General features: G+C 39.2%; 1 long non-coding RNA gene across 2 annotated transcripts; it reads right to left on the reverse strand.

Moving 5' to 3' along the window:
• Nucleotides 1-706: 706 nt before the first annotated feature.
• On the reverse strand, nt 707-6,066 carry LOC136064167 (uncharacterized). Of its 2 annotated transcripts, none has more exons than XR_010625846.1 (3): nt 4,623-6,066; nt 2,802-2,986; nt 707-2,643 (listed from the first exon to the last, which is right to left on the reverse strand). It is a non-coding gene; the product is annotated as an uncharacterized LOC136064167 (long non-coding RNA). The 2 variants fall into 2 exon arrangements; XR_010625845.1 differs by having other exon boundaries at nt 4,174-6,065.
• Between the last annotated feature and the right edge of the window lie 3,787 nt (nt 6,067-9,853).

Genomic DNA, 9,853 nt, shown 5'->3' on the forward strand with positions numbered 1-9,853 from the left:
CGCAAGTTTATCTTTGTCAAACTTGGCACAGTCCGAGTTTTCAATTCTCTGGATTTAAACGTGGTTGCTTGCCTGGATGTTTCTCTATTATCCATAAGGTCCTAAAAGTAAAAATCATGGGTACTTGCATGATTAACCCAAACCCCCACTAGTTGATTCTGTCAAACTAAGAATAGTCCGTCTCTAGGACTATATTCAGTATCCAGTAAAAAACTTATGTTGTCTCCATATGCATGTTCTCCAAATAATATGACTAATTGACTAGGGTTTATCTTTAATTCTAACCTTTTAAAAAAAGTTGGATATCAAAATGAAAAGATAAAATAAAATAAAGTTCAGAGCACATATTTTCAAGAAAAATACAAAAGTTGAAGATTAATGACTTGGTATCTGTTGAAAATGAAGATACAAGTTCAGAGCACAAAACGATGTCATATGGGAATTCATTAAAAAAGACTGAAGATACAGGATCGTTTTGTGTAAATGAGGAGCTGATGACACTTATTGACATGGCACCCTCTTAAAACTTAAAAACAAATATTGATCTCCTATCAGGCTATCACTGTTTTGGGAATAAATAATAACAGTCAGAAAATGTATAACATGAAAGGCAAGAGGACAACACATTGATAAGCATGCATCCCTAGAAAACTTGGTATATCAGATGAATATCATACAACACAAGGGCCAAACCTTTTTTCAAGTATCAGACTATTCAACCGGTCCATTATTATTCTCATGTAAAGCAACTGTAAGCTAATTATATGGATGACTGAGCCATGTCAAATCCATTTGATATGACAAGCAACATGGCAAAACTGGCATCAATATCCCAGTAATTTATATGGCGACCAGAAGCACATTCAGAAGTGTGAATTATTTACATAGAAGTGACATCTATGTAAGATTGACATGTACAAACTTGCAATCTGATTCTCATTACCAAAAAAAAAAAAAAACTCATTCAACTTCTACTTTGGCAATTATAGACCATATATATCTTTTTATTTTATCTTAGCCAAAAGACCAAGAAAGGTATTGTGAGTTCATACAACAACAAAAAAAGGACAAATTCATGATATAGAAATTAATATGATACCTAGGAAAATTAATATGATCAATCATGGCATATTGCAAAGCACAATTATGATCCACGGTCAACTCTCTCTGCTCAATCATATCAAGAATAACAGAGAAACAGAAAACAGATCAGCCCATCACAAACACAGACATCAATCATAACATTGTATTCCGCTAATGCAACAGCCACATCACAAATAAAAAGAAACAAAAGTTTTTTACTTCAGATTTTAAATTCAAATCACTTATCAAAATTGATTCATGAATATAAGGAGGATGGGAAAGAATCTTTTAAGAAAATCTTCTTAGTAATCATATTGCATTTCTGTATTGGCTTGTTTGTAAGTCTGAACCTATGATCAACCCCAATCACTTAATAACATATTTAATTATAGTTTAGTTGTTTGAGTTCCTAGACAAATATTAGATATCTGGGTACAAATGGATCACTGTTTCTTCACTTCAAGACCTAAATACAAAAAAACATATTTAAACTAACAGTATAAAGTGACCATTGACCAACTGATAAACTATGCTAGTCCCAAAAGTTCAAGCTGATAATCAAAGGGTAAAATTAATGATTTTGATCACTTAACCATTATTCTTACACTTCCCCCTCAATAACTAGTGCCCAACAAGTGGAAATTTTGACCATGGAATGAAGAGTGGAGACAAGATTCAGACTCAATTTCACCTACTTTAATACCATGACAAATTACCTTCAATCCAAAAACTTAAGCTAATAGTAAAGGGTAAACATAAATCACTTAAACCATTATTCTAAAACTCTCATGCACCATATAGCTAGTAGCCTAGTACAATGGGGTGATTGGGAAATTAGAATCTCACGGTTCAAACTCAAGCCAAAAGTATTGTTGTTAGTTGACCTAGGCTAAAGACTGAGACCACTAAAACATGTAAAGAAATAGAACCATGGAAACATCTACTAAGGAATGTGGTGCCTTTACAGTATCAACACAGTAGAAAGAACGTCAAAAGACAACAATGATCTATTGAAACATATGGACCATACCTCAAGAAAGAAAGCAACAGTCCAACGCAAGTGCTGAGTAGCCAAGAAATAAAGCCATACTGCAAAAAATTGCATAATATAGATAAAACACCTAATAATGCTATTAGAAATAGCTTATAATGGAAAATAATTCACAAAGTTAAACACTTTCATAATTACATATTGCAATAGATAGCTTTTTTAAGTATTAGATTTAGAAGTAATAATTACTTTTATTATGAAGATAAACTATTTGGTACAGGAATTTGCCACTGAACTACCATATTTATAAAGTCACCTTAAATTAGAGATGGGTTAAAGAGAAATGTAATGTTAAGTATGCCAAATATTTGTAGGCTCATAGCAGCTTCTCTCCTACATATTCCTTAACTTCAGCACAAAAATAATGACTTGCTTCCGAGATTGGTGAGGATACAATTCATTGGGGTCTGGTGGTTCTGGTAAACAAGCCACGGGACCAACTTCTATAAAATCAGAATAAACAAATTTGTATGCCCGCTGCACATACTTGTCCACATCTAAGCTATTTCCTGTATAGATTGATAGGGAAGAAAGTTGTTAAGAAAAATAACAGCAGTAACTACAAGATTCATTCCTTGAGTAATTCAAAGTACCACAGTGCAATTATACCCCTGTAATCAGGTAAGTGAAGAAACAAACATCAGGATGAGAAAATTACAAGGCTTACCATTAAATACCATTCTCAAATAAAGAGCATGTTGATTGCCAAGGCAATTGCTGATACATCAAAGAAGAAGCCAGAAGGTGAATATCACTCAGATGCACTTGAACTAGCTGTAACATACACAACACAAAGTTCATATGCACAGAGTAGCTAGGAGACAGCCAGAAGAAGTAGAATAGCAACAGCCCCTGTTAAAGCAGAAAGGAGGAAGTTAAATGCATGGATAAAGTCCTTTTTATAAGCCTCTGTGTGTGTGTGTGCAGACATGTTAAGACATAATATAAATCTTTTTTTTTTTTTTTTTGATAAATAAGACATACTATAAATCTATAACAGAAATTATTCCCCCACCCTCTCTATTTCATTCTCCCAATCAGCATTGACAAGACAATTTAACAACTAAATAAGAGATAGAAACAAATCTCTGTCAATGAGCTCTAGCTCAAATGGCACTTCGTTCCCTAGTAAGACTAAGGGGGAAGGCAAGGTCATGGGTTCAAGACCCACCGGGATTGTAACTTACCTGTTTGATACAAACTACATCACAAATGATGGTTATAACAAGTAACATCACAAACCCATTCTCAATCAAATGCCCAACATTGATCTGAATAGACGCGTGATGCTTTGCAGCAATCAGCCTGTTCATGGCCAAAGCTGCATTCACATTGCATTCCACAAATATCAAGCTCACCAATACTATTTTAGCAAAAAACACACGCACACATGCACAAGAAAAAACAAAATGTAAAACCAAGTTTCAATTAAACATGAACACAGTATCTCTCAGCTGCTGCAATTATAATTACTTTCCAGGAATTTTTCATAGTTTGATGCCAATCATATCATAAGAAGTCAACCAATGTAATATGAATAAATACAACATAAACCAAAAGAAACAAGTCCTAGCAGTTTCCTTGGACACTATATATCTATTGAATGAATCTCAATACAATCCTAACCACTAGAGAGCCCGATTGAACACAAATATGAAACCAAAATCAATCCTAGCTTGGCCAAGCCAATTTTATTAGTTCCTTTCACATCAGCCTGCTAAATTAATTGAATATAGAATAGCTAAAAGACTTATTTATAATAAAAAAATTGCAAAAAGACTTAGAATCTTTACTAACCTATATGAAACGATTTAGGCAAAACTAACAACAATACTCCATCTATAGCCAGTTGAAACATTAAAATGTAAAAATATTCAGCTACTAAAGTTTAAAATCACACACCAAAACCGAACCCTAATTGCCATAGTCAATCAATAAATCAAAGACTAAGGCACAGAGCAATACACAGTATTCAATCACTATAATTGTGTTATGTATAATCAAGATACGAATTTAATTTTTACAAAAAAAAAAAGTACCATCGGAAGATTCGCCGGAGGTGGTAACGGAGAGAAGTATGCCAGTTCTCGTCGGCGCTGCTGCCCTCGTCAGAATATTCCTTCCTCCTATCAGAGATTCCTCACATTCCAGTAATTCACATTTCGAATTATCGCTCCCAAACCTGCAGAGCTGGAGTTATCGAAGGTTGCACCGTCAAAGTTGATTTTTACCCAATTTGAGGGGGGAGGCAACCATTTTGATGCTTTTGGATGAGAGGGAACTTTAGGAGGGTTAAGGAAGGACTGTTGGAAATCCTGAAGGCGAGTCGAAGCCAAATGATTGATCAATCCCAGCGGAGCAGCACCGTCACCCACACGGAGTTTGTTTCGCCTGGTCCAAATTTGATGAACTGTCATGGCAAGTAGCTCCATTTGAATGTTCTTCTCTGCACATCGCTGCAATACATCCAGAAAAGTTGAAGCCTTACCCACTTCACTAAACAGCCCGCCAAAGTGAACATTCCAAATCTGCATTGGTGAAGGACATGACCGGATTGCATGAACTGTGGTTTCTGGTTCCAAACCGCACAATGAACATGTTGCATCGACGGGGATTTTTCGTTTGCTCAAATTTGATTTCGATGGAAGTGAGTCAGATTAGATTCTTCACTCTATTAGGAACTTTCAATTTCCAGATACCCTTCCAAAAACTTCTCGTATTGGAGAGGTCCGAGGGCCTAGGGAGCTCATTTAATTCCAAGTCCATTAAGAAGTGGTAACCTGATCGTACAGAGTATACCCCATCACTATTCAGCGGCCAAGTTATCATATCCATGCAATCGCCCAAATTGAGGGGGATGGCTTTGATTATAGAAGCATCATGGGAAAGGAAGTTAGCATCAATTGTCTCCAAGGAACAGCTATGCCTTTCACCATCAATAAGGTCAGAAACCTTTGCATTACTGTCCAAAAGGATTGGAGTGGAAAGGACTTTCTTGAAACTAGGGTCCGGCAGCCAATTATCATGGTAAATGCGTAAAGATGAACCATTGCCCACTCTCCATAACATGCCCTTTTGGATAATCAATCTGCCTTTGAGGATGCTCTTCCATGCAAAAGACCCATTCCCTTCTTTCGCTTCCAGAATGCTGCCCGTTGGGAAAAATTTTGTTTTGAAGAATCTATAAAAAAGGGAGTCCTCATTTGTCAGCAAGCGCCAAATTTGTTTCGCTAGTATCGCATCATTAAACTTCTGGAGATCTCTAAACCCCATGCCTCCTAAGATCTTTGGTTTACAAAGGGTGCTCCACTTGGACCAGTGGATTTTCCTTTGCTCACCTCGCTGACCCTACCAGAATTTCTTAATCAAAGATTTTATCTCATTGCAAAGGGTGACTGGTAGTTTGAAGCAATTCATGGCATAAGTTGGAATCGCTTGGATGACCGCTTTAAGGAGCACTTCCCGGCCTGCTTGGTAGAGGAGCTGCTCTTTCCACCCTTGAAGTTTAGCCTAAACTTGTTCCTTGATGTACCTGAAGCTTGCTTTCTTGTTTTTCCCAATTAAGGTCGGTAGTCCTAAGTGTTTTTCACAATTCTTCACTTCTTGGACACCGAGTGAGGTTTTTATCTGATTAAGAGTGTCCGGGTGGGTAGATTTACTAAAGAAGAGGCTCATTTTGTGCAGATTTAGGAGCTGCCCTGAAGCTTTCTCATAGCAAGCAAGAAGAGATTGGACTTTTTGGCATTCTTGCATGGAGGCTCGGCAGAAAATAAGGCTATCATCGGCGAAAAACAAGTGAGTGAGCTTTGGACCATTCTTGCAGATGGAGACCCCACGAATAAGACCCGTAACATCAGCTTGGTGCAGTAGGCTATGTAGACCCTCTGTGCAAAGGAGAAACAGATAGGGGGAGAGCGGGTCCCTCTGTCTAATGCCTCTCGATAGGTGGAACACACTAGTAGGCTCACCGTTTATAAGAATGGAGTAGCTCACCGAGGTAATGCATTCCATCATCAACGCCACCCATTTGTCATCAAAGCCCATTTTCCTCATAATCCTCTCAAGATAGGACCATTCAACGCGATCATAAGCCTTACTCATGTCCAACTTCAAAGCCATGAACCCCGATTTACCAGATTGGTGGTTTTCATATAGTGAAGGATTTCAAAGGCCATGAGAACGTTGTCGGTGATGACCTGCCTCGCTTGGAAAGCACTTTGGTTCTCGGAAATCATAACAGGCAGAACAACCTTGAGTCTATTAGCAAGAACTTTGGATACTAGCTTGTAGATCACATTGCACAGGCTAATTGGCCTAAATTCAGTAATATTTTCTGGAGATTTAACTTTTGGGATCAAGGTAATATTGGTATGATTAATCTTTTCAGGAATTTTGCAATTATTTAAACAATCAAGGACTGCAAAACATACCTCATCACCAACAAGAGACCAGAAGGATTGATAGAAGAGGGGGGGCATACCGTCCAGGCTAGGCGCTGTGATGGGTTCCATTTGATGAATTGCTATCACTACTTCATCCCTCAAGAAAGGCCTAAGAAGTAGGTCATTCATTTCTTGTGTAACTGTTGGCTAGATTGCCTCCAAAACAGCATCGAGTTTTGTGGGGGTGGTTGAAGAGAACAAAGCTTGGTAATATAGAGTTGCAATCTCCCTAATCTGGGAGTCATCCGAGCACCAAACATTTGACTCATTTCTTAAGCCCAAAATCCTGTTTCTTCGAAATCTCTGGGAGGCTTTACTGTGGAAGTATCTCGTGTTTCGGTCACCCTCCTTTAAAAAGAGAGCTCTAGACCTTTGGTGCCACATTTGGCTTTCTTTATCTAGCAGAGCATTGAGCTCAGACTGCAGCAACCGAACTAAGTCTACATTTTCCTTACCCCTTGCTGCTTCTAATTCAGCTTTGTTAAGCCTTTTTTATTTCATATCAATTGATTTTTTGATGCTACCAAAAGATTTCTGACTCCAAGAAAGGAGTTTTTCACTGCAATTTTTGAGTTTACCAACCACCAAAGACATTGAAGCACCGGGACAGGACTGACCCCAGGCATCATTCAGAGTTTGGCTGCAACCACCATCACTAAGCCACATTTTTTCGAACTTGAAGGGCCTATTCAGTTTCAGAGTTATACCTTCCGGATTGATGAGAATAGGCTTATGATCCGATGCGTGCGTTTGGAGATGGTGAACGGAGGAGCCCGAATTGAGGAAGAACCACTGATTATTGGCTACTGCTCTGTCAAGCCTTTCAAACACCATACCCCCCTGTCTTTTACCTTTCCAAGTGAACTTATCTCCAATATAACCTAGGTCTTTAAGTCATCCAAGACATTACGAAAGGCCCTCATACTCCCTTCCTGTCTCGGACTAAGACCTAACTTTTCATGAGACCATAGAATTTTGTTGAAGTCCCCTACACACAGCCAGAGGAGGGAAACACTATGGTGGAAGGACCTGATACGGGACCATGTTTCAGGCTTCTGAGCTGCGTCTGCAAAGCCATAAATACCTGTAAAACGCTATTGTGTTTCTGGATTACGACCAAAAATGGTGTCAATATGATTGGGGGAGGAAGAGATTACCTCAATGTGCAGTGATCTTTTCCAAAAGAGAGCTAAACATCTTGTTTTATTCACTTGGGGGACAATCCAACAACAATCAAACAAAAGTTCCCCACAAAGCTTTTTCAAAAGATCTTTACCTGCCCAAGTCTCAGCCAAGAAAAGAGCAGTGGGATCTTGTGCTCGAACCAGAGATCCGAGTTCACGAATGGTGCGCCAGTTCCCAAGCCCGCGCATGTTCCAGCAAAGCCAACTCATTTGGTTCGGCGGGGTTGGGGTGCAGCCGCCGCCATTGAATAAAGGTTCTCATTTTGTTTTGCGTCATGAGAAGCTCTGCGTTTGGAAGGGGCAAGTTCTTCATGAGTTGAAGGATGAATACGTTTGCCCAGAGATACACCCAGCGTTTGATCCTCATTTTGAAATGTAGACCTTTGGATTCGAACCCACTACTTTTCTTCATAGGCTTGGGGTTGAGGGGAGGCCCTATTCAGGTTCGTTTGGTCTTGGAGGGGAGTGGTTTTTGTGGGCGTGGGGGTTATAATGTTTGAGTCTGGGCTTGGGTCCGAATTATTGGCAGGCCCACTATTGTCCATATGAAGGCCCCCAGTGTAATCAAAATATGAAATCCCTTGATCAATCTCTTGGATCAGATGCTTGAAATCCTTATTGGGGGGAAAATTCCTAGTGGGGTCAAGTTTTGAAATTGATGTGGCCTGAGAGTCCCCTGAATTTTTGGGATTTAACCTTCTGAGGTCTTTCGCATTTAATGCTGACAGAGGAGAAGGGGTGGGTACCGAGGCTGTTTCCGAGGACACCGTGGGCGGTTGAGGATGCATACCTGGAGAGTAATGACCTGAGTTTCCCTTATCTTTCTTTGCAAAAAAACCCGGCACATTTATTACATTCTTTTGAGCAGCTTGGAACGGTGGGGCCCTGAGCCAGGGGCCAAATTGTTGGTCTTTCTTTTGCAAAGAATCTTCACTTTCAATCCATTTATTACAGTCTCTATCTCCATGTGTGAGGAGCCCACACTAGTAGCATAAATTAGGTAGACACTCGTATTTGAATGATACCTAGTGCTTTTTTCCATCTTCTAGCGAGATGAGTCTACCCCTGCAAAGTGGTAAGGAGATATCAACAACAACTCTAACTCTGATGAAGCTGCCGTTGTCGTTGTCAGGTGGCGTCTGGAGGATGAATGATAGCTCCAATGGATTCGCAAATCTGTTCTGCTACTTCACTATTCCTAAATCTGACTGGGATATCATAAACTTGTACCCAGAAGGAGACCTTTGTTAAATCTAGTGGGTTTAGGGAAGTGTCTTTATCATACTGGGTAAGCACCATTAAGTGCTTATCAAAGCACCAAGGCTCCAATTTGAGGAATCTCTGAACATCTCCTAAGTTATCAAAGGAATATAGAATCAAATGGTTGCCAAGGTTTTTTACTTTAAAACCTGTCTTTGCTTTCCACAGTGGATTAAAGGTATTGGCGATAGCTTCAATGTTGAGGGGGCATTTAGTTAGGAATCTCGCTGCAATGGCAAACTCCGTTGAAGCTTGCTCTTTTATCAGACGAAGACTGGTCCCTTCCTTTTCCAAAAGGGAAAGCGAGTTCCAGTGCTTTGTAATGTCTTCCATTATTGTTGTCACAAAGTTTGAGACTAGCCTATGTGTTTCCCAGACCCCTGAGAAAAGACCCACAAGCCTTGAGATAACCTTGTTATCACAAGGGGCTAATTCACCTTCGCCAGGAAGGGACGACAATGCCACTACCTGGGAGGAGTTTCCAGAGGAAGACTGACCTAGCGAAGGACAACCGGGTTTTTGTTGTTGCCGTTCTTTAAGCAATAGTTTTCAGTATTTAAATAAGACTAATGCAAAGTTAAAAATACATTACTTTTATGATTTCAAGAAAGCTATTTTAGTGCAAAGTTAAAAGTATACCTCACATTTTAGGCACAAAATTGGGTGACAGTAGCTACATTTATTTATTCATTTAAACTTTTCGTATCAAATTGAGCCTTACAAAGGAAAAATTATTACTTTTTTTTTTTGGGGTATGCCGTATGTGTAACATTAATCTAAATTGCTTTGCCAGGGCTCCAACATGTCTCACTCCTTAGCAAGAGACTTTGATT

This window comes from Quercus suber, unplaced genomic scaffold (genome assembly GCF_002906115.3).
Source record: "Quercus suber isolate HL8 unplaced genomic scaffold, Cork oak 2.0 scaffold_640, whole genome shotgun sequence".
Taxonomy (NCBI): Eukaryota; Viridiplantae; Streptophyta; class Magnoliopsida; order Fagales; family Fagaceae; genus Quercus; species Quercus suber.